Consider the following 24,627-nt stretch of genomic DNA (forward strand, 5'->3'; position numbering starts at 1 on the left):
AAAAAAAAAAAAAAAAAAGTCAAAAAGCAAACTTCTAAATAATGCTTATTATAAAAAAGCAAATCAACACACTCTGTAAAATTAAATGGGAAAAAATAACCAAAAAAATTTGCTAGACTGTCTTACATGGAAGTTCTCGCTCACTTGATCACATTATCTTGAATAATAAAGTTTTCTTTTTCTTTTTTCAAGATGGAGTCTCACTCTGTAGCCCAGGCTGGAGTGCAGTGGCAAGATCTTGGCTCACTACAACCTCCGCCTCCCAGGTTCAAGCGATTCCTCTGCTTCAGCCTCCTGAGTAGCTGGGATTACAGGAACCTGTCACCGTACCCAGCTAATTTTTTGTATTTTTAGTAGAGATGGGGTTTCACTGTATTAGCCAGGATGGTCTTGATCTCCCGACCTCGTGATCCACACGCCCCGGCCTCCCAAAGTGCTGGGCTTACAGGCGTGAGCCACCGCACCCAGCCTAAATAATAACGTTTTCATAATATTTCTCTAATCTCTGTATCAAGGCATACCATATGTTATCACCATCAAATTAAAGAGTTTCCCTTTCTTTAAAAAGTTCGTAACATCAATTATGACTATTACCTATAGAAAAACGACACGAAAATCTATAAACAATATCTCTACTGATACATTCAATACATACAGTGCTTATATATTTAATCAAAAGAAGATATTCCTTAAAGGTAAAAATACAAAAAGAATTTGAAATCATTTTTTATATTTTTGCTTATAACATTCTGAGGTCAATATATGGCTCCAGAACCTTATCTTTAATGATATCCCTATAGCTCCAAACACATGAGAAAATAGTAAAAGAAAAAATCCATAAGATGAGTCAGACTCAGAACTGAGGTAAGTATCTTCCTGGAGCAGAAATCAAAGAGAAAGGCAAGCAGACAGTGGGACTGAAGCCACTATCCTATAGAGCCTTATGGGCAGGAAATAGAATCTCACATAGTAATAGTGGATTCCAAGTCCAGTCCAATGTTTGAAACCACAGGCTAAGAAAGGTTTTTCCAAAATGATCTGAAGTAAAAGCATATTACTATAATTCAGGAGAATGTACTCTTCTTCTTAGTAGAATTTAGTTTAAGTAACAATATATGTGGGCAACCTATTTCAAAATCTTGGAAATAACAGTTCTTATGCGACTTCAACATATTCTATTGTAATTAAAAACTGTACCCCTTTAGCATTCAATTTGACTCTCATTATATTACGATAAATAGTGTTCACTATTTACCATCTGGGTCTAAACAACCTTCTTAATTTTGCTGTATATTTTCAAGTTATTTTATGCTTTGGAGAAGAATAAAGGGAGACTGAAACGCTCCATTAAAATTTTCAATAAAAATGGAAACACAGCAAACTCAAATTTTAATTCCACATGTTTCAGGTTTTGATGGTATGAAGACCTGAAATAGGAAACATCCTTTGAATGAAACTATCATGAATGAACACAGAACTTATCCATCTTGTAAATATTTATTCTAAATTTAAAATATCTCTATTAAGTTCTAACATAAGTTACTCTGGTTCTTTTTTTTTACCCTTACATCATTAAGGCATGGTATTTTTAAAACCACTGGAAGCTTGTCTTTTTGTTGATGAGAGAATGACCATTTATTTGCTCCATAATTGCAAAAATAGCGCAAAAAAAAAATATTGCAAGAAAAGAATGCAGTACTGTTACATACTACGAACATGGATAAGCCTTGAAAAGACTATGCTAAGTGAAAGAAACCACTACAAAAGACCATATCTTGAATAATGTTTATATAAAATGTCTAGAATAGGTAAATCTACAGAGACAGAAAGATTAAAGGTTGCCAGGAGCTGTGGAAAGGAGAAACGGGGAGTGACCACTAATAGCTGTAGGGTTTCTTTTGGGGGTGATGAAAGTGTTCTAAAACTGACAGTGGTGATGGCTATGCAACTGCCAATAGAAGAAAAGCCACTGAACTACAGATTTTATAATGAGTGACTTGTATGACATGACATATGAATTAAAATATCAATAAAGTTGATATTTTAAAAGTAAGATCATAGGAAAATTTTAAATTGGGAAAACGTTACTAGCACAGTTCTCCTGTGAACTGGAAATAAAAAGGCTGCTGTGACCATACTTTAGCAGTGAATACATATTCCAATCCAGTTTGAGGAATGCCAACACTCTATAGGGACAGTCCTCCATTACCACAAATTTAGCATCCCCCAGCCCAGCTCCACTTTCTCCTCTGAAAGACAAGAGGGATAGAAAGCCAGGAAAGAAGAGAGAGATGACTAGGGAAAGCAGGTTTGACAAAGAAACCTCTCTACTTCAACATCCTGTCTCAAGGCCAAAAGTACCTCCCGGATACTAATTCCTAAAAGAATTCCCCATTATAACCTTCTTTATTCTATTTTACTTGCACATACATTTGTATGTGGCAAAAATAGCATAATATGAAAACCAGATAAATAGGCTTTCTTTTTTATTTATTTTTTTAGATGGAGTTTTGCCCTTGTTGCCCGGGCTGGAGCACAGTGGCACAATCTTGCCTCACTGCAACCTCTGCCTCCTGGGTTCATGTGATTCCCCTGGCTCAGCCTCCTGAGTAGCTGGGATTACACGTGCCCGCCACCACACCCAGCTAATTTTTTTTTTTTTTTTTGTAATTTTTTAGTAGAGATGGGGTTTCACCATGTTGGCCAGGCTCACCTCAAACTCCTGACCTCAGGTGATCTGCCCACCTCGGCCAACCAAAATTAGGCTTTCATTATAAAGAAGATTTGATACACTCCAGAAACTCTAAAATTATTTCAATATTCAAAAGTAGAATTCAGAAAGAGGAGAAAGTGAAAATAATGGAGAAGTGGGAATAGAAAGAAATGCCTGATGCTGACGGTTCTTGAGCAGCAAATCACAAATCTAACAAGGTCACTGTTGGCTATTTTAGTCTGGAGATACACTTTTTCATCTAACGAAAATAAGAGTTCTAATTTCAAATCCACAATCTGCTTTTGATTTGCTTGTTTCGAAGATAATTCTCAATTTCTAAAATTCACAATCCTTAGTCTTCAGAAATGAGTTTGAAGGGTAACCCTTCAGCCCCTTACAGATCTTGATTGGCTTCCACCTGGTTTTCAGGGAACTCAAAACAGCCTGGTTGTACAAAATAAATATCAAATTCATTTTTTGATGCCTCTTTAAATCAACAAAGAGATGGGGCCAAAGAGGACCTAAACTCTGTGAACAACTCTGAAAACTCAGAAGTATGATCACAAAGGGGATAACAATAAAAACCAACTTTTTAAAGCAAAGAACACTCTCAATAAGTCCTGGACTATTTGGTTGTCATTTAAAAGGGACTTTTTAACAAAGGTGAAGACCTTAGTCCACAGCTGCGGATGAAGAGAAAAAGTCCCAGTTTTCTGAAAGCAATGGATAAGAGCTTGCAGAAAAGAAGACTCTATTTTGTATCATTGCAAGAAACTATGATTATACAAACCACTTTTAAACTTTCCAAAGATCAGAAGAATCAAAGAACCTCAAATTGATCTTTCCTTAGATGTTTTTAAATCAACTATGAAAAAAGGATTGCTTTGCCTTCTAGCATCAGTTCCAGAAATTTAAAGTCTACAATACTAAAGCAATAAAGGTCCTAAGGTGTGGTGAGAAAACAGGGACAATGAACTAGTATCTATTCCGTAGAATAATAATGTGTGACTTGAACAGTGTTAGTAGTTAAGAAGCAGAGAAAATGGTATATATATACACATATATATGTGTGTGTGTGTATGTGTGTGTGTATGTGTGTATGTATATATTCTCGCTATATTTCATCTCCCTCAGAGTCTGTGTGTTAAGCATACAAACCTTTCAGGCCCAATCCCAACCTGCTGAATCAGAATAATCAGGAGTGGCAGTTTTCTTATATAGTTTGAGAGCTACTGCTTCTGGGAAAGGGGTCCTGTCACCAACATCTACCGATTGGAAGTGGGAGAGATGGAACTGGGGGGACTTGCTAGATGCAATGCAATATCCATAAACCACAAATATATCTGAAATAGATATTTGCTTCTTTCGTGTTCATTTTATATATTATCCCTTTTATAATTGTTATAAATGCTATTTATCATTAAAAACAAATTATTAAATCTTTAAATCTTTATATGCTATAAAGTTTAAAGCCTAATCATTACTTTTAAAAAATCTTCTAGGAGATAAAATACAAGGTTGGCAAAATAATATTTTAGGCTTTTGGTTAACACAAAGTGGTGGTAGTGATAATTACTAACAATCACACTAATACCTTTTATTGATAAAGCACCATATATGTTTGAAATGATTATATGTGATGGCAGGACATTCTGTTTTGTTTCTTACTATAGCTCTAGTGCTGGACATACAGTGACTGCTCAATAAAAACTCACTGAGTGAATAAATAAATGAATCTGACACAGCAGACCTCGGAGTTTGGTAAGGCTATTTGTTCAAAAGCAAAGTAAAAAAGTATTTCAATCATTCTTTGAGAAGCAGATGCTGGCTAATCTACCTTTATAAATAGGACTGTATATCAAGCTCCAATTATCTCTTTCCCAGAGCTTTTTAGCTAGTTTCTCTTTTTCTAACCTCACCTCCCTTCAATCCATCTTACATACTGTAGCCAGGATTTCATCTTACTAAAATGAAGTACACTTCCATACTCAAAATCAGAAACAATCCACTGTTTATCACGAAATTTAAGGCCCTCTCAATATTATCTTTATTGGTTTATACTCCATTATCGTCCTATACTTCAGTTAAATTGGACAATTGCCAAAATATGACTTACAATTTCCATTCTTTTAATGTTCTTCCCTCTGCCTGTTGCTCTCTCCTCCTAACAATCTTTCAAAGCTCGTGTCAAATGTAAACAACTTCTATGAAGACTTTCCTAATAATCCCAACATGATATCTCTCAATTCTCCAAACCTCCACACTGTCTCCTATTGTATCATATCTGCCTTTTGCTAGAGTTATTTATATATCATCCCCTTTCAATCACTAGTTCTTCCTGAATTTTAAGATTCTTGAGGGTAAGCTGTTTTCATCATTTTTATATTCCTTCCAACCCTTTAGCCTGCCTTACACATTGCAGACATTCTAAGAATTGCTACATTCAATCCCAAGACTTCCTCCCAGAAACCTGTCAATGCATTTCTTTAAATAATGCACAAACATACACAAATACATATATGCAAATATAAACATATGTCTATATAAACTTAAAAAAACCATACCTTGAGTGTATGGGGATTGAGAGCAATCATCCTGTTTCAGTCTAACTGCCTTCTGAGCTTATTTCATCTCAAAGGAACGATCCTGTCTTTAAAATCCCTAGATTCCACTATCAACAGTGGGGTGGGGCATGAAATAGAATTAAAAGTTTTTAGATGCCGCATAGAAGGTTTCTCTCCTTTCTAGCTACAGGTCGCCTGCTCAGCAATCTGGTCCCCCCAAAAAAGTATTCTTTCTAAAGAGGACCTTAAAAATGTTTTTTGTATAATTATGTTTCTCGCACATCTTACATACATAGGCCTTTACAAGGGGAATCAAATTCCACAAATATTTTATGCAATTGTTATGGGCCAACCATCAGGACCGCCAAGGTAACTTACACAATTGGACAGCCCATCATAAAGTACTAAAAAAGTAATTTACTTGTTCAATTTTATGTATTGTATTTTATACAACTATATTCAAAGAAATGAGACTTTAATCTTAACCTATAGTTTTGGTCCTATGGGTAGGTATTCTACCTTAACATTTTGGTTAGCATTACAGAAAATCCTTGGGACAGTAAATTATTGTACCCAGATAAGACACTAAAAACAAGCATATTTATTTAATCAGTACAGTACCACTTATCAGCAATTAGTGTGAGCAATGCCAAGGTCAGGAACAAACCTACAGCAGATAAATTTTGTAAAAAGGTAGGATTATCTGTGTCATTAAAAACTGGGCTCCAGTCTAACCTCTGAGTAGGAAAAACACAGCTAGTTCCGTATCTGTCCATCCTTTGCCTATCCATTTGACCCATTATGAGCTAAACTACCCCTAGATGATAGGTAAACATTTAGTAATGTACTGAAGCTAACAACACAGTGTGTTGATAAGGTGATGATAAGTTTGACTGACAGTTCACTATAAAATGAGACAAATGTAAAACAGTGGTAACATCTACTCTACCACCAATCTCAAGAACAAACTGTCAGACCAAATCCTTCTTAAGATTGCTTTTTTCAGCCACACTATTCAAGTCACACTGAATGTCAGAGTGGCTAGAACAGCAACGCCTCCTTAGTTCTATGGCATGCTTTATACAGTAAAAAGAGGAGGACTAAGTGTGGGTAGGGAGGAAGAAATCAGATGTTACACTCAGGAGACTGAATTCATACGAAAGGAAACGATAGGATGTAAAACACAGCACATAGCTGAAGGCGTTAATGACATCTGATCAAAGCTATACAGTCTACAAATCTAAAAGGGAAAGTTTCAAATGATGAAAGGTCTTGAAAGCATTGGCACAGTAAAAAAAACAAAGGCTGCATAGTAGTGTCTGTGATTATTATATCCACTGCTAGCAATGTTTTCATCAGAGTCTACAGATGTTCATACCAGTTAACTATGAAGTGATGAGACTGACTTTCGAAATCCATACATAAAAGCCATTATTGATACTCTTGATGCAATACCTCAATTATCACTGCTATCAAAAAAGAGAGTCTCTATTTCTCCAGATCTACAGCTAAGAATGTCAAAAGATGGGTAGTAATGGTCCAGGCTGATAGTGGGAGGCCATAAACCTAGGAAAGAGGCAACTCTAAAAGACAGAACAGCCATCTTTTGGCAGGCAGCAAACCAGAGAGACTAGAAACTCCCAAGGCCAGGAGATGCTTTACTATAAATAGCTGCAATCATTTTTAAAAATAGAACATGGATGCCTCCCATGTTAGTGGAGAAACAACGCCTCCTTTCATTGCTGCACATTTTTTACTTTCAGGTTAAATTTTATTTCCTTCAGTCAAATGCTACCAGATGAATTAAGGATTAAACAGAAAAAATGATTTTCAGTTCATTAAAATTGGATTACAAAGATGAAATTGTATATGTCTACAATGTGTCTTTTTAAAAATGTATTTATTAATTTTTTACTGTGCTAAAATACACATAGCATAAAATTTACCATCTTAACCATTTTATGTGTATTGTTTGTTTAACAGATTTTAAAAATTTTCTTGGAGATTTTTTGCATTTAAAATATTTTTAAAAAAATGTTAAAAGACAAATACTACCAAAGGAAGCATATATTAACACATCTAGCACACTACAAGTTTAAGGCTCAATATATACATTCTTCTGCACTAGTTTTATTGTGGTGGGGGTGGGTGAGAGGGAGATAATGGGGAGGAGAAAGTAAAAAATGATTTATCAAATTTTAATATTTAAAAATTTTGTATAATTATGAAAACATAACATTAAACCTGATAAGAACATCCGTTGAGTTTATCCATTTGAGCAGTTTATTACACAGTATGTAAGTGGTAGGTGAAGAGAAGCATCTAATAGTATTTATTCATTTAAACAAAATATATTATGCAAGTATATTTGTATAACTTAAGCCTATTTTATTTCCAATTCATTACTGTTCTCACTTGTAAGGACGGCATAATAAATAGGAAGATAAAATATCCTATTCCCATTTATTAACTGGTAGGTAATCTTTACTCAGTTGGAGAAGCAGACCCTTGCTGCGTACTCTCCAGAAGCCTGTGACATCCCCCCTCTCCCACACTACCATAGGCCAGTACAACACATTACCATTAAAGGTAAAATAAATGCTTACAATACAACATTAAATTGGGGGTGAGAGAAAAAAATAAAAAATACAAAACCAATAACATCTACATTCCCAAAAGAGAACTAGAAACAACTAAAATGTTAAAAGTGGTGAGACTCCGGACAGTAAGATGTAAGGTGATTTTCCTTTTTACTTTTTCCTATATTTTCCACAGTTTTTATAATAAGGGAAAACTGCTATAAAAAGAAATGAGGCTGAACATAATTATCACCATGATAAAGATTTAGGAGGACGATGCAGACCTTGCTACATACAAAGGAGAGACACACTGGGGGCATGAGTATAGAACTAAATCAGAGCTACTGAGACAAGAGTAAGAACGCCATGTTCAGAAGACAGTCTCTATTCCATTTCCCTGAAACTTCATAGGTTTCAAAAGAATAAACTGAAATGAAAGGTGAAAACATAGGTAATGGCCAGACTCTGAAAGGGCTAGGCTTTATTAATATTTATTCTGTAAGCAACCAATTTAGTTATTTTTTAATTTTTAGCTTGTAATTTCTCCCACTATTCAGGTCCCTACTAAGTTTTGAAGAAGTTAATATATTTCTTTCCTGTCTCCAGTTCTTCTGGCACTGCAATGCTTTCAAATAAATGCAGTACTCTAGAAAAAGTATAATAAGTACCACAAAAGTAATATTACAGAAGATAAAGAATAACAAAGTGTATGGCTACAGGCTAATGCTTTCTGTGGCTCAGGACTACATGTCTAATCAAATTTTTATCCTAACATTCTGTTGTGTTTTCTTCCTCCAAAATGGAATAATTCTAATCAAATAGGAATTAGATAAAAAGATGTGTGATCTTAAAAGATAAATCTGACTTTGGATAACTTATAATTAAGAAAATGCTAATTTCTGATTCACTCAATCCTGTATTTTACATTCCACCTAATGGTATTATAAACTTTTCTTCATATACATAACTATATTATTTCCTTCTGGCATCCGAGTAAAACCTGAGAAAAAGATCTTGTGTCTACAGCAGTCCCCCTTACCTAACGTTTTGCTTTCAGTGTCCTCAGTTACCTACAATCACTGTCAGAAACTATTAAATGGGAAATTCCAAAAATAAGCAATTCGTAAGTTTTAAATTGCACACGGTTCTGAGTAACATAATGAAATATTGTCCCAGTGATGTGAATCATCCCTTTGTTAAGCACATTCATGCTTTATACGTTACCCACCTGTTAGTCACTTAGTAGCCATCTCACTTATCAGATCAAAAATCATGGTATATACAAGATTTGGTATGATCCAAGGTTTCACTGGCTACATCTTGGGACATATTGTCTGCAGATATAAGAGGGACTACTGTATACAGTTGGCCCTCCATTTCCATGGGTTCCACAAGTTCCAAAAAGCAAAACTTGAATTTGCCATGACAGGGTACTACATTGAATCCACAACAATAAAGGGATCTGCAGGCATTGTACTGTATTACTATAAGTAATCCAGAGATGATTTAAAGTATATGGGAGGATGTGCACTAAGCTATATGCAAATGGTATGCCATTTTAAATAAGGGACTTGAACATCCACATATTTTGGTATCTGTGTGTATGTGTGTCAACAGGGGTGGGGTCCTGGAACCAATCTCCCACGGGTATTGAAGGTCAACTATATTCAAATGAAGCCTTGACTGATCTCACTGGTGCCCTCCCAAGGATTGCATAACAGGCAGGTTTTCATTTTTCTACCGAGACCCAGTTTCATGGATCTAGATTTTGAATCAACAATTCTCAAGTGAGAAGTGATTATGCTTCCCAGGGGGACATTTAGCAATGTCTCTGAAAACATTTTTTACTGTTAGGATTGGTAAGATGCTGCTGAACATCCTACAAGAAACAAAACAGCCTCCTGGCCACTCTATCCCTAATGCCAAAAATAGCACTTGGCATGTAGTAGGTACTCAGAAATGTCCGAAAAGATTTACATGAGGAAACTGAGGCACAGCGTAGTTAGATATCTAGTAAACAGTAAAGTTGAAAATCAAAGTCTTGTAATCAAGTGTAGGTTCTTCTATCTGCATCTTGTAGTAGTTTGTTAATATTTTTCAAAAGACTTTTAAAAGACCATATCCTTTGACTCAGCAACTCATTTTAAAAATTGATTGTAAGAAGTTATCACACAGTTGTACACAGATTATGTACACAGATTTTCATTATCCCAAAGACAGACGAACTTTAAGCAGAGTCTTACTGTGCTCAGCGGAAGGTAAATTATGTTACATCCATTTAATGGAATATTAGTAAAGATAGAAAGGCATAATATATGTATCAATAAGAAAAGGGGAGCCAGGTGCAGTGGCTTATGCCTGACTGAAGGTCAGGAGTTCAACACCAGCCCGGTCAACACAATGAGACCTCATCTCTAAGAAACTTTTAAAAAAATTAGCCAGGCATGATGGCATGCTCCTGTAGTCCTAGCTACTTGGAAGACTGAGCAGGAGGATTCCCTTAGGCCCAGTCTGAGGCTACAGTGAGCTATGATCACACCAGTGCACTCCAGCCTGAATGAAATAGTGAGACCCTGTATCTAAAAAAGAAAAAAAACAAAAAAAAGTCAGTCAAAATATTGTCAAATGACAAAGGGACAGAGTAGGTTACAAAATAACATGTATAATATGATCCCATGTGGTATATATATATTCAAGGCATTAGTGATAATTTTTTCTAAGTGGTAACATTAATTTTTTCTTCTTGCTTACATGTATTTTCTGACTTCTTACAAATATATCTGGTTTGAACACTATGCGGAAGTAGAAGAGAGAGACTATCAAAAACCTACTAGGAGAGCCAGGCACATTGGTGTATGTCTGTAGTCACAGCTAGTCAGGCGCAGAAGGCTGAGACAGAAGGATCCTTTGAACTCAGGAGTTCTACGTATGCCTGAGTACCATAGAAAGACCCTATCTCAAGAAAAATAAAGAAAATCCACTTGGAGGAAACACACATTTACCAATTTCTTGGCTAAAGAATAAGAAATCCTATACATTTACCAAACAGACACATTATTTTTACTTAGGGGTAACACTGTAATCTTTCCTACTTCAGAGGAAAGAGATTTTTTCTCTTTTAATGCTTCCTAGCTAAAGAAAGATGGGGAGTTGTTAACCGCAACTAGCATTCTATACCATAATAAAACTTGGACAACAGGGAAGCAACACTAAAATACTTCCTAAACCTAATACATAGCGATACTGAATCTATTATTTCCTTAAAAAATCTACAAACAAAAGATTATCATCAAACTAATCTTGTTCTAAAATACATTCACGTATCATACGAAAGGTTTATTTAGATTAAATTACACTGAGAGCTTGGTGGGTGTGTAAATGTATCTGTCAGATTGCTAAACAACATAACCTATCAATCTAGCATCTGGCAATGAGCCATTTAATTTAACTTTAATGATTTACTAAGAATAATTTATTTGATTTACAACTGGTTATTACTTTTACATTGTTATACTGAAATTTCAAGTTCAATAGATTTGCAATTATTATCTTGTGCTTATATTACTAATAGGTTAGATGACATATTTATCAAGTACAAATGTATTTTTTAAATTGTACTAACATAAAAGGTTTGTTCAATGAGGAAATTTGATGGTTGTTTTCATTTCTTTCCCAACTAATTTTTTTAAAAATCAGTATTCATCTACATTATCTCCTTAAATACCCAAATACTTGCTGTATCTTGAGATAAATGTATTGATGCTGGTAAGTATGTATTATCAAAAGCAGTGGTCTTCTCTTATAGTGTTACTGCTTCTGCACTTTCCTTCCTGGAATTTGTATTCTACTTTTATGTACTTTGTGAATCGATTTTCTCTTAAAAACTTCAAGAAGCTAATGGCAAATATCTGCACAAGAGACATTATTTTACATTAAAAAATTCACAATACATACTTTAGGGACTCTGTGCCAATGAAAACAATCTATTTTAATCTAAGAATACTCCACCAAGGCATATATACAAGAAACCAGTAGGTGTGTACACACACACACACACAGACACACACACAGAGAGAAAGAGAGAAATAGGCTGCACTAGGAATAAATGGTTATATTTTCTCCTAAATTAGACTTTGTGTTTTAACAGAAAAAAAAAAAAAACTGATTAAAGAGAGCAGTAACTAAGGTGGGCGAGAAACCAGTTTAAAATAATAATGAGGAAAAGTCGCTGAATAAAAGCGAATTCTGTAGATATCTGAAATCCACCTTTAAGGATACTGTTAGATGATGTTTGGAATCAGCCCCTATGTTCAATAGGTGAAACAAGCAATTCTAAATTTAAAGTTATTTATTGGCAGAAGAGGCTGTAGAGATCATCGACGCAAACCTTATCATTTAATAAATAAAGAAAAGGAGCCTCTGTGCAGTTAAGTGACTGACGGATCAGGAGCTAGAGCCTGACTCTCCACCTGACCCTGCTTCTTCCACGGCAACAATTTCTCACTGTAAGGAGCTGGGGAAGGAAGTGTCTCAATAAATTTGGCTACCTGTTTTTAAAAATAAAGTTTTCATGGAACACATTCACATTCTGCTTTCATGCTACAAGAAAACAGTAGTTGTGAAAGACACTTTACAGTCTACAGCTTAAAATATTTACTATCTGGTTCTTCACAGAAAAAAGTTTGCTGATTCCTATATTACATTTCTTAATATATGATCAGAAGTTTCAGAACTTAATACATAATAAGTACAGTTGACCGTTGAACGACATGGGTTTAAACTGCGTGGATACAGTTACATATGGATTTTCTTCCACCTCTGCCATCTCTGAGACAGGAAGACCAGCACCTCCTCTTCTTCTTCCTCCTCAGTCAACTCAACATGAAGATGATGACGATAAAAACCTTTATGATGATCTACTTCCACTTAATGAACAGTAAATATATTTTCTCTTCTTTCTGATTTTCTTAATAACATTTTAGTTTCTCTAGCTTACTTTAAGAATACAATATCTAATACATGTGACATACAAAATATGTATTGACTGTTTATGTTATTTATAAGGCTTCCAGTCAACAATAGGCTATTAGTGGTCAAGTTTCCGAGGAATCAAAAGTTATATGAGGATTTTCATCTGTACAGTGGGGATCAGGGACACAACTCCAGCATTGTTCTAGTGTCACCTGTATATATAATATGTTGTAATAAATAGTAGTGTAACCAGAAAAGAATAGCAATCACCTTAAACAGGCTTAACTTTTTTTGCCAGCAAAGAATTGATTATTTTCTATGTTCCATGCTTTGATATATAAACCTTTGAGAAAACCTATAAAATTTAGAAATGTCCAAAGGAGAAATTAAAATCTGATTAAACTGAAAGATAACCCATAAAACATTCCTTTAATAGAGCACTCCTCATCTACAGAAACATATTTATAGATCATTGATTACTTGAGACACACCCTAGTACGTAAATCTAAACTAAGTGAATTAAACAGAAATGTCCAATGAATGTCAGAGTATTACAGAAAAAACGAAATTTACATACAATTTTCTACTGGCATATCTTAAGCATAAAAGAGAGATATCTATTTAAATATCAAAGGCATCTGCCTTATTAGTCACTTGATTCATTACATTTTTAGGTTTTACCTTTCTCCTCCTAGAAAAAAAAAGTAAGCCTAGCTCCAACTGACCCAATTAGTAATAGTTGCTGGCACACTACAAAAATGTAAACCTCAATGAGACTTAGGTATAAACAAAATACAATTTAAACAAAAGTAGTACACTGCTCAAGGAAAACAAGTTTACAGAAGTAAGAAGCGGCTAACTAGAAACTAACAAATCAAAGTTATTAATTCCCTAATTAGCATAGTATGGGATGAGGTTACATATGAACACAGTTCTTTTATAGGGAAGCCTGGATAATTCATTATAAAATTATGTACAATGTACAACAGCACTTTAAATTGCAATAAGAAAGGAACCTAAAGACATATATATCAAATTGAAATACACGCACGCACGCGCGCGCACACACACACACACACACACACACACACACACACAAAACACAGGGTTTGAAACCAGAAGACTTGGGTTCAAATTCCTGAGCTGCCAGCAACTGCTAACACTGAGCAACTGACTTCCGAGAGACTTTAGGTTCTTCGAGGATTTAGTTTACTTCTTCATAAAATAAGGAACTTAAACGAGGTAAGTATGGTTCTTTCCAACTCCCAAATAATATATATTTAACTGCTTATTAAGCTATTACAATGTGTCAAGAACTATATTAATGGCTTTAATTACTTATAGAAATAAGTTTGACTTGAAAAAACCAATTCTAGAATAAATAATCCCTGTCAAGCACCTTCTTTCAAACACATGAAGAGGTGGGATCTTCATCCAAGATGACCGAATAGGAACATCCGGTCTGCACCTCCCAGCGTGATCGACACAGAAGATGGGTGATTTCTGCATTTCCAACTGAGGTACCTGGTTCATCTCACTGGGACTGGTTGCACAGTGGGTGCAGCCCACAGAGGGCGAGCTGAAGCAGGGCGGGGCATCACCTCACCGGGAAAGCACAAGGGGTCTGGGATTTCCCTTTCCTAGCCAAGGGAAGCCATGACAGACTGTACCTGGAAAAACGGGACACTCCCACCTAAACACTGTGCTTTTCCCATGGTCTTAGCAACTGATAGACCAGGAAATTCTCTCCTGTGCCTGGCTTGGCAGGTCCCACACTCACTACTAGCGCAGCAGTCTGAGATCAAACTGCGAAGCTGCAGCCAGGCAAGGGGACACACATCCGCTATTGCTGAGGCTTCAGTAGGTAAACAAAGTGGCTGGGAAGCTCAAACTTGGTAGAGCCCACCGCAGCTCAGCAAGGCTCACTGCCTCTATAGACTCCACCTCAGTGGGCAGGGCATAGTTTCAGGCGCAGCAGAAACTTCTGCAGACTTAAACGTTCCTCCCTGACAGCTCTGAAGAGAGCAGTAGTTCTCCCAGCACAGCATTTGAGCTCTGAGAATGGACACACTTGCCTCCTCAAGTGGGTCCCTGACCCCCGTGTAGCCTAACTGGGAGACACCTCCCAGTAGGGGCTGACAGACACCTCACACAGGTGGGTACTCCTCTGGGATAAAACTTCCAGAGGAAGGATCAGGCAGCAGTATTTAGAGCTCTTCGATATTTGCTGTTCTGCAGCCTCTGCTGGTGATACCCAAGCAAACAGGGTCTGGAGTGGACCTCCAGCAAACACCAACAGACCTGCAGTGGAGGGACCTGACTGTTAGAAGGAAAACAAACAAGGAGAAAGGAATAGCATCAATATCAACAAAAAGGAGATCCACACCAAAATCCCATCTGTAGGTCACCAATATCAAAGACCAAAGATAGATAAAACCACAAAAATTGGGAGAAATCAGGGCAGAAAAGCTGAAAATTCTAAAAACCAGAGCGCCTCTTCTCCTCCAAAGGATCACAGCTCCTCGCCAGCAACGGAATAAAGCTAATGGAGAATGACTTTGATGAGTTGACAGAAGTAGGCTTCAAAAGGTCGGTAATAACAAACTTCTCGGAGCTAAAGGAATATGTTCTAACCCATCGCAAGAAAGCTAAAAACCTTGAAAAAAGGTTAGACGAATGGCTAACTGGAACAAACAGTGTAGAGAAGACCTTAAAAGACCTGATGGATCTGAAAACCACAGCACAAGAACTTTGTGACGCGTGCACAAGCTTCAATAGCCGATTCCATCAAGTGGAAGAAAGGATATCAGGGATTGAAGATTAAATTAATGAAATAAAGCGAGAAGACAAGATTAGAGAAAAAAGAGTAAAACGAAATGAACAAACACTCCAAGAAATATGAAACTATATGAAAAGACCAACTTTACATTAGACTGATGTTCCTGAAAGGGATGGGGAGAATAGAACCAAGTCAGAAAACGCTCTTCAGGATATTATCCAGGAGAACTTACCCAACCTAGCAAGACAGACCAACATTTAAATTCAGGAAAAACAGAGACCACCACAAAGATACTCTTGAAGAAGAGCAACCCCAAGACACAAAATTGTCAGATTCACCAGGGTTGAAATGAAGGAAAAAGTGTTAAGGGCAGCCAGAGAGAAAGGTCAGGTTACCAACAAAGGGAAGTCCATCAGACTAACAGCGGTCTCTCGGCAGAAACCCTACAAGTCAGAAGAGAGTGGGGGCCAACATTCAACATTCTGAAAGAAAAGAATTTTTAACCCAGAATTTCATATCCAGCCAAACGAAGTTTCACAAGAGAATGAGAAATAAAATCCTTTACAGACAAGCACAAACCTACTATCAGCAGTCCCGTACATCGGAGTTAACATCGTCCAATGAATCTGAGGCGGACACGCCATTGGCAACCCTACCCTCACACGATTCTTCACCCTGCACTTCACCCTACCTTTCATAAATGCTGAGAGATTTTGTCACCACCAGGCCTGCCTTACAAGAGCTCCTGAAGGAAGCACTAAACATGGAAAGGAACAACCAGTACCAGTGACTGCAAAAACATGCCAAATCGTAAAGACCATTGAAGCTATGAAGAAACTGCATGAATTAATGAACAAAATAACCACCTAACAGCACAATGACAGAATTAAATTCACACATAACAATATTAACCTTAAATGTAAATGGGCTAAATGCCCCAATTAAAAGACACAGACTGACAAATTGGGTAATAGTCAAGGCTCATCAGGTGCCGTATTCAGGAGACCCATCTCACGTGCAGAGACAGACACAGGCTCAAAATAAATAGATGGAGGAAGATTTACCAAGCAAGTGGAGAGCAAAAAAAGCAGGGGTTGCAATCCTAGTCTCTGATAAAACAGACTTTAAACCAACAAAGATCAAAAGAGACGAAAAAAGCCATTACATAATGGTAAAGGGATCAATTCAACAAGAAGAGCTAACTATCCTAAATATATATGCATCAAATACAGGAGCACCCAGATTCACAAAGTGAGTACTTGGAGACCTACAGACTTAGACTCCCACACAATAATAATGGGAGACTTTAACACCCTGCTGTCAATATTAGGCAAATCAACAAGACAGAAGGTTAACAAGGATATTTAGGACTTGAACTCAGCTCTGCAACAAGCAGACCTAATAGACATCTACAGAACTCTCCACCCCAAATCAACAGGATATATACTCTTCTCAGCACCACATCACACTTATTCTAAAATTGACCACATAATTGGAAGTAAAGCACTGCTCAGCAAATGTAAAAGAACAGAAATCACAACAAGCTACCTCTCAGACCAAATCCAATCAAATTAGAACTCAGGATTAAGAAACTCATTCAAAACCACACAACTACACGGAAACTGAACAACCTGCTCCTGAATAACTACTGGATAAATAACGAAATGAAGGCAGAAATAAAGATGTTCTTTGAAACCAGTGAGAACAAAGATACAACATACCAGAATCTCTGGGACACATTTAAGGCACTGTGTAGAGGGAAATTTATAGCACTAAATGGCCACAAGAGAAAGCAGGAAAGATCTAAAACTGACACCCTAACATCACGATTAAAAGAACAAGAGAAGCAAGAGCAAACACATTCAAAAGCTAGCAGAAGGCAAGAAATACCTAAGATCAGAGCAGAACTAAAGGAGATGGAAACATAAAAACCTCTCAAAAAATCAATGAATCCAGGAGGTGGTTTTTTGAAAATATCAACAAAATTGACAGACTGCTAGCAAGATTAACAAAGAAGAAAAGAGAGAAGAATCAAATAGATGCAATAAAAAATGATAAAGGGGATATCACCACCAATCCCACTGAAATACAAACTACCATCAGAGAATACTATAAACACCTCTACTCAAATAAACTAGTAAATCTAGAAGAAATGGATAAATTCCTGGACACATACACCCTCCCAAGACTACACTAGGAAGAAGCTGAATCTCTGAATAGACCAATAACAGGCTCTGAAACTGAGGCAATAATTAATAGCCTGCCAATCAAAAAAAGTCCAGGACCAGAGGGATTCACAGTCAAATTCTACCAGAGGTAAAAAGAAGAGCTGGTACCATTCCTTCTGAAACTATTCTAACCAATAGAAAAAGAGGGAATCCTCCCTAATTCATTTTATAAGGCCAATATCATCCGGATACCAAAGCCTGGCAGAGACACAACAAAAAAAGAGAATTTTAGACCAATATTCCTGATGAACATCGATGCAAAAATCCTCAATAAAATACCGGCACACCGAATCTAGTAGCACATCAAAAAGCTTATCCACCACAATCAAGTCGGCTTCATCCCTGAGATTCAAGGCTAGTTCAACAACCGGAAATCAATAAACGTAATCCATCACCTACACAGAACCAGTGACAAAAACCACATGATTATTTCAACAGATGCAGAAAAGGCCTTTGAAAAATTCAACAGCCCTTCATGCTAAAAACTCTCAATAAACTAGGTATTGATGGAATGTATCTCAAAATAATAAGAGCTCAATAAGGGTACTCAATTAGGAAAAGAGGAAGTCAAACTGTCCCTGTTTGCAGATGACATGGTTGTATATTTAGAAAACGCCATTGTCTCAGCCCCAAATCTCCTTAAGCTGAGAAGCAACTTCAGCAAAGTCTCAGGATACAAAATCAAGGTGCAAAAATCACAAGCATTCCCATACAACAATGACTGACAGAGCACAAAATCATGAGTGAACTCCCATTCACAATTGCTACAAAGAGAATAAAATACCTAGGAATCCAACTTACAAGAGATGTAAAGGACCTCTTCATGGAGAACTACAAACCACTGCTCAACGAAATAGGAGGACACAAACAAATGGAAGAACATTTCATGCTCATGGATAGGAAGAATCAATACCGTGAAAGTGGCCATACTGCCCAAGGTAATTTATAGATTCAATGCCATCCCCATTAAGCTACCAATGACTTTCTTCACAGAATTAGAAAAAACTACTTTAAAGTTCATATGGAACCAAAAAAGAGCCCACATAGCCAAGACAATCCTAAGCCAAAGGAACAAAGCTGGAGGCATCAAGCTACCTGACTTCAAACTATACTACAAGGCTACAGTAACCAAAACTGCATGGTACTGGTACCAAAACAGAGAGATACACCAATGGAACAGAACAGAGGCCTGAGAAATAATACCACACATCTACAACCATCTGATGTTTGACAAACCTGACAAAAACAAGAAATGAGGAAAGGATTGCCTATTTAATAAATGTTGCTGGGAAAACTGTCTAGCCATAGGTAGAAAGCTGAAACTGGATCCCTTCCTTACACCTTACATGAAAATTAATTGCAGGTGGATTAAAGACTTAAATGTTAGACCTAAAACCATAAAAACTCTAGAAGAAAACCTAGGCAATACCATGCAGGACATAGGTATGGGCAAGGACTTCATGTCTAGAACACCACAAGCAATGGCAACAAAAGCCAAAATTGACAAATGGGATCTAATTAAACTAAAGAGTTGCACAGCAAAAGAAACTACCATCAGAGTGAACAGGCAACCTACAGAATGGGAGAACATTTCTGCAATCTACTCATCTGACAAAGGGCTAATATCCAGAATCTACAAAGAACTTAAACAAATTTACAAGAAAAAAACCAACAACCCTATCAAAAAGTGGACAAAGGATATGAACAGACACTTCTCAAAAGAAGACATTGCATTTATGCACAGCCAACAGACACATGAAAAAATACTCATCATCACTGGTCATTACAGAAATGCACATGAAAACCACAAAGAGATACCATCTCACGGTAGTTAGAATGGCGATCATTAAAAAGTCAGGAAACAACAGGTGCTGGACAGGATGTGGAGAAATAGGAACACTTTTATACTGCTAGTGGTGGTATAAATTACTTCAGCCATTCTGGAAGAGAGTGTGGCAATTCCTCAAGGATCTAGAACTAGAAATACCATTTGACCCAGCGATCCCGTTACTGAGTATATACCCAAAGGATTATAAATTATGCTACTATAAAGACACATGCACACATATGTTTATTGCGGTACTATTCACAATAGCCAAGACTTGGAACCAACCCAAATGTCCATCAATGACAGACTGGATTAAGAAAATGTGGCACATATACACCATGGAATACTATGCAGCCATAACAAAAGGATGAGTTCATGTCCTTTGCAGAGACATGGATGAAGCTGGAAACCATCATTCTCAGCAAACTATCGTAAGGACAAAAAACCAAACACCGCACGTTCTCACTCATAGGTGGGAACTGAACAATGAGAACACTTGGACACAGGGCAGGGAACATCACACACTGGGGCCTGTCGAGGGGTGGGAGGCTGTGGGAGCGATAGCATTAGAGGAGAAATACCTAATTTAAATGACGAGTTGATGGGTGCAGCAAACCAACATGGCACATGTATACCTGTGTAACAAACCTGCATGTTGTGCACATGTACCCTAGAACTTAAAGTATAATAATTAAAAAATTAAAATAAAATAAATTAAAACAGAAACAAAATTAGCCATAATGAAGAAATAAGGTATTTGCAAACACTTAACTGAAAAAGGACTACCATTTCCTATACGTATGTATATGTGTATAGACAGCTACAAATTAATGAGGAAAAGCAGGCAATCCAACAGAAAAATTGGCAAAAGACCTGAACCAGGCCTATGAAAAGGAAGATTTTTGTTTTTCATTCCCTTCTGTATTTTTTTTTAAAGGGGGTCTTGCTGTATCCAGTGCAGTGGCTATTCACAGGTATGATCATAGCACACTGCAGCCTCAAATTCCTGGGCTCAAGTGACCCTCCCACCTCAGCCTCCTCCCAAGTAGCTGGGGACTACAGATGTGCACCATCACACCCCATTTAAAGTTCCACTTTTTAAAAAACACGTGCCATATTTTCACATGTATTATTTTCATTTTTTAAATGTAAAATAAATGAAGCTATAGTGAAAAAAAGAAAGCAAAAAAGACATGAAAAGGCACTGGGTCCCATTTTGTAATCAAGGAAATGAACAGTAAAAATTTAATGAGATACCATTACATACTCACCGTATCACAAATGCTAAAATCCCTGACTGACAACACTATGTGTTGCAGAGAACGTGAAGTTACTTTGATGGTAAGAGTACCTTTGGTATACACTTTGGAAAAAAGTTTGACATTATCCAGTAAACTTGAAGACGCACATACTTTATGATGCAGAAATTCCACTACTAAGTCACCCTAAAAAAATACAAGCTTAGATTCCATATACAAAAGCTTCAAAGCAGCATTATTTAGAATAGGTAAAACCTCTAGATAATCCAAATGTTGAACAGCAGAATGGACCTTCTTTCTTATATACAATACTTCTATTATGTACTTTAATGGATGTACTTTTGCAGTATGCAATTTATGCCTCAACAAAGTTGATTTTTAAAATTTCAACAACTAAAATCAAGGATGCTTCCTTTACTGACAATTCTCTTAGTATGATTCCATGCTCTTATGATGAAATGCATTCAAAGCCAAGCCACCATGAATATTTAACCAATCCCTTTACAAAGTACAACGTTCTCACTACCTCTGCTTTGCCTAATCACATCTATCCTGCATATCACTGCTAAAATAATCTTCAAAAAACCCTTCTGAATTAGGAGTACCATGTGCTTTAGAACTTGAAGTGCTGCTCACAGCCTTTCCTCCCCCCAGAAGAATAAACATTTACAATTTGAGTTGAATCTACCACTCTGGTCTTATTTTTCACTACTTTCTATACACAGACAAATCCTTTTCTTAAAATTCACTGTTTTTCTAAACATATTTTATTTACACTTTTCATGCATTCTTCAGACTGTTCTCTTAAACATGTACCCCTGTCTTCCACCTTAATCCTACCTATGATTTAAGAGGTAGCTCAAAGGCTAACCTTAAGCACAGAGTCTTTTCTGAAGCCCCTTTCATTTACGTCTCTTCATTCTCTAAAATTCTAAGTCTTCTAAGTCTGTGTATGAAAGCTAAAAACACCATTCTCTATGTCATTCACAGAAGAATACCTGCCTCCAAGGAACTCAGATAATTTATACCCACACATATCGATAACTGATGACAAATAATATAGGGACAAGCTAGAAGGACATGCTGAGCACACAGCATTCACTCAACAATTGCTTGTTGAAAATAATGATTATTTACATATTATAAATATCCAGAAAGTCACCAACATATAAGTATACAAATAAAATGGTAATCCTAATAGATTAAAAAAAAAAAAAATCTGAGATCCGTGCCAAGATGGCCGAATAGGAACAGCTCCAGCCTCCAGCCTCCAGGTCCCAGCATGAGTGACACAGAAGATGGGTGATTTCTGCATTTCCAACTGAGGTACCAGGTTCATCTCACTGGGGCATGAACACAACACCTGGAAAATCGGGTCACTCCCACCCTAATACAGGCTTTACCAAGGGTCTTAGCGAACGGCACACCAGGAAATTATATCCTGCACCAGGCTCGGAGGGTCCCATGCCCACGGAGCCTCCCTGGTTGCTAGCACAGCAGTCTGAGACCTAACTGCAAGGCAGCAGTGAGACTGTGGGAGGGGTGCCTGCCATTGCTGAGGCTTAAGTAGGTAAACAAAGTGGCCGGGAAGCTCGAACTGGGTGGAGCCCACGCCAGTTCAAGGAGGGCTGCCTGCCTCTGTAGACTGCACCTCTGGGGACAGGGCATAGCCAAACAAAAGGCAGCAGAAACCTCTGCAGATGTAAATGACAGCTTTGAAGAGAGCAGTGGTTTTCCCAGAACGGAGTTTGAGACCTGAGAACGGACAGACTGTCTGCTCAAGTGGGTCCCTGACTCCCGAGTAGCCTAACTGGGAGATATCCCCCCAACTAGGGGCAGACTGACACCTCACACCTCACACGGCTGGGTACACCCCTGAGACAAACCTTCCAGCAGAACAATCAGACAGCAACATTTGCTGTTCAGTAATATTCACTCTTCTGCAGTTTCTGCTGCTGATACCCAGGCAAACAGGGTCTGGAGGGGACCTCAAGCAAACTCCAACAGACCTGCAGCTGAGGGTCCTGACTGTTAGAAGGAAAAACAAACAGAAAGGACATCCACACCAAAACCCCATCTGTACATCACCATCATCAAAGACCAAAGGTAGATAAAACCACAAAGATGGGGAAAAAGTAGTACAGAAAAGCTGGAAATTCTAAAAATCAGAGCACCTCTCCCCCTCCAAAGGAATGCAGCTCCTCTCCAGCAACGGAACAAAGCTGGACAGAGAATGACTTTGACGAGTTGAGAGAAGAAGACTTCAGACAATCAGACTTCTCTGAGCTAAAGGAGGAATTACGAACCCAGTGCAAAAAAACTAAAAACATTGAAAAAAGATTTGATGAATGGCTAACTAGAATAACCAACGCAGAGAAATCTTTAAACGACCTGATAGAGATGAAAACCATGACACAAGAACTACGCAACAAATGCACAAGCTTCAGTAACCGACTCAATCAACTGGAAGAAAGGCTATCAGTGACTGAAGATCAAATGACTGAAATGAAGCAAGAAGAGAAGTTTACAGAAAAAAGTAAAAAGAAATGAACAAAGCCTCCAAGAAATATAGGACTATGTGAAAAGACCAAATCTACGTCTGAGTGGTGTACCTGAAAGTGACAGGGAGAATGGAACCAAGTTGGAAAACATTCTGCAGGATATTATCCAGGAGAACTTCCCCAACCTAGCAAGGCAGACCAACATTCAAATTCAGGAAATACAGAGAACGCCACAAAGATACTCCTCGAGAAGAGCAACTCCAACACACATAACTGTCAGATTCACCAAAGTTGAAATGAAGGAAAAAATGTTAAGGGTAGCCAGAGAGAAAGATCGGTTTACCCACAAAGGGAAGTCCATCAGACTAACAACAGATCTCTCAGCAGAAACTCTACAAGCCAAAAGACAGTGGGGGCCAATTTTCAACATTCTTAAAGAAAAGAATTTTCAACCCAGAATTTCATGTCCAGCCAAACTCAGTTTCATAAGTGAAGGAGAAATAAAATCCTTTACAGACAAGTAAATGCTGAGAGATTTTGTCACCACCAGGTCTGCCCTACAAGAGCTCCTGAAGGAAGCACTAAAAATGGAAAGGAACCGGTACCAGCCACTACAAAAACACGCCAAAATGTAAAGGCCATTGATGCTAGGAAGAAACTGCATCAACTAACAAGCAAAATAACCAGCTAATATAGTAACAGGATTAAGTTCACACATAACAATATTAACCTTAAATAAAAACAGGCTTAATGCTCCAATTAAAAGACACAGACTGACAAATGGGATAAAGAGTCAAGACCCATCAATTTGCTGTATCCAGGAGACCCATCTCACATATAGAGACACACATAGGCTCAAAATAAAGGGATGGAGGAAGATCTATCAAGCAAATGGAAAACAAAAAAAGGCAGGGGTTGCATCCTAGTCTCTGATAAAACAGACTTTAAACCAACAAAGATCAAAAGAGACAAGAAGGCCATTACATAATGGTGAAGGGATCAATTCAACAAAAAGAGCTAACTATCCTAAATATACTGCACCAAATTCAGGGGCACCTAGATTCATAAAGCAAGTCCTTAGAAACTTACAAAGAGACTTAGATTCCCATACAATAATAATGGGAGAATTTAACACCCCGCTGTCAACATTAGACAAATCAACGAGACAGAAAGTTAACAAGGATATCCAGGAATTGAACTCAACT

At 37.3% G+C, this 24,627-nt stretch overlaps 1 protein-coding gene across 1 annotated transcript in view; it reads right to left on the reverse strand.

Moving 5' to 3' along the window:
- The window catches only part of SMAP1 (small ArfGAP 1), a 228,354-nt gene that overhangs the window by 47,100 nt on the left and 156,627 nt on the right, over window positions 1-24,627 (reverse strand). The gene's annotated exons all lie outside the window — the stretch shown is intronic.

Source organism: Mandrillus leucophaeus, unplaced genomic scaffold, assembly GCF_000951045.1.
Source record: "Mandrillus leucophaeus isolate KB7577 unplaced genomic scaffold, Mleu.le_1.0 Scaffold889, whole genome shotgun sequence".
Lineage (NCBI taxonomy): Eukaryota > Metazoa > Chordata > Mammalia > Primates > Cercopithecidae > Mandrillus > Mandrillus leucophaeus.